Source organism: Triturus cristatus, chromosome 1_2 (genome assembly GCF_964204655.1).
Source record: "Triturus cristatus chromosome 1_2, aTriCri1.1, whole genome shotgun sequence".
In the NCBI taxonomy this organism is placed as follows: domain Eukaryota; kingdom Metazoa; phylum Chordata; class Amphibia; order Caudata; family Salamandridae; genus Triturus; species Triturus cristatus.
Window position 1 is genome coordinate 1045513175 of NC_140580.1, and position 1971 is coordinate 1045515145.

The 1971-nt window shown below is 49.4% G+C and overlaps 1 pseudogene; it reads left to right on the plus strand.

The window, feature by feature from the left end:
• The first annotated feature begins 666 nt into the window (after positions 1 to 666).
• Positions 667 to 1694, plus strand: LOC146868629 (28S ribosomal RNA; annotated as a pseudogene).
• Positions 1695 to 1971: the final 277 nt, after the last annotated feature.

The window sequence follows — 1971 nt, forward strand, 5'->3', positions numbered from 1 at the left end:
GCGCCAATTCTCAAAGCTCCCGATTACTCTAAGCAGTTAATTGTGCAAACTGATGCCTCTGAGCTAGGGACAGAAGCAGTCTTATCCTAAACCAACGTTGATATCCAGGACAAGCCTGTTGCTTTTATTAGCATCAGGTTACTACCTAGGGAACAGTGTTGGAGTGCCATAGAGAGGGAGGCCTCTGCTGTAGTCTGGTCACTGACGAAGTTGAGATCATACCCGTTTAGTACTCACTTTCTTGTTCAAACCAACCACTGACCTCTCAGATGGCTTGTACAGATAAAAGGTAAGAACCCAAAACTTTTGAGGTAGTCCATCTCCCTACAGGGAATGGAATTTACAGTGCAATACAGACCTGGGACCACCCATGCCAATGCAGATGGACTTTCCAGGTTCTTCTACATAGACAATGAAGACTCTCTTGGGAAAGGTTAGTATCATCCTCTTTATTTTGAGGTGGGAGTTGTGTAGGAAAGTATTCTTTTGACATGGTTACGCCTCACTTGTGGAAAGAAACATGCACTGGGAACCTGGTTAGCATTAACTCAGTGCGCACTCAGTCAAAGATGCTTCCGAGTCAGACAAAAAGTGGGGGTAACCATGCCAAAAGGAGGTCTTTCCTGCACCTACCTACTATCTAGCGAAACCATAGCCAAGGGAAAGGGCTTGGCAGAATCAGAGGTTCCTGTTGAGCTTCACTCTAGTCTGGCACTGTGAAGAGACATGAGAGGTGTCGGATAAGTGAGAGGCCCTCGGGCCGCTGGTGAAATACCACTACTCCTATTTTTTTTTCTCTTACCCAGTGTGACGGAAGGTGAGCCCAGATGGGCTCTTGCTTCTGGCACCAAGCACCTGTCGGGCGCAACCCGCTTTGGGAACAGTGGCAGGCGAGGGGTTTGACTGGGGCAGTACACCTGTCAAATAATAATGCAGGTGTCCTAAGGCGAGCTTAGGAAGGACAGAAACCTCCCGCAGAGCAAAAGGGCAAAAGCTCGCTTAATCTCAATTTTCAGTATGAATACAGACCGTGAAAGCAGGGCCTCACGATCCTTCTCACTTTTTTGGGTTCAAGCAGGAGGTGTCAGAAAAGTTACTACAGAGATAACTGGCTTGTGGTGGCCAACCGTTCATAGCGATGTTGCTTTTTGATCCTTTGATGTTGGCTCTTCCTATCATTGTGAAGCAGAATTCACCAAGTGTTGGATTGTTCACCCACTAAATGAGAACTTGAGCTGGGTTTAGACTGTCATGAGACAGGTTAGTTTTATTCTACTGAAGATGTGTTGTTGCAATAGTAATCCTGCTCACTTTGTGAAGAACCACAGGTTCAGTCACATTTGTTCTACGTGCTTGTCTGAGGAGACAATGAAGTGAAGCTACCATCTGTGAGATTATGACTGAACACCTCTAAGTCACATTTATCCTTACACCATAACGATACCTTAGTGCAGTGGAGACTCGGTTGGCCTGGGATAGCCGGCCTTTTGGGCCGGTGCGTAGAGCCGCTCACTTGGGGACAGGAGCGCGGATGGAAGGGAGCGACCCCCATCGTCCTTAGTGCACTGCATATTCGCGGGGCACCCCGTGCTAGATCGTTCATAGACAACCTGATTCTGGGTCAGGGTTTTGTAAGTAGCAGAGCAGTTACCTCACTACGATCTATTGAAAGTCATCCTCTGAGCCAAGCTTTTGTCTATGTCTGTGAGCGCCATGCTGGTCCCTCCAACACACACAGGGGTCCCTCTTCTGCCAGGCCAGTGGGAGTGATGTGGAGGGGTTTGCGGGTGTGTGGGAGGCTGCCTACACCACGTGCCACCCAGCTACTACCTCCCACCCTGTGCCGCAGGTACAGTGATGGGGGCACGATCCCTTGCAGGTCAGCAGGGTGCCCAGATGACCAGAGCAGGGTCACTACTCTGCACAATATGCCAGGAAGCAAGTATCCCTGACAAGGAGCCTCCCAAGCCC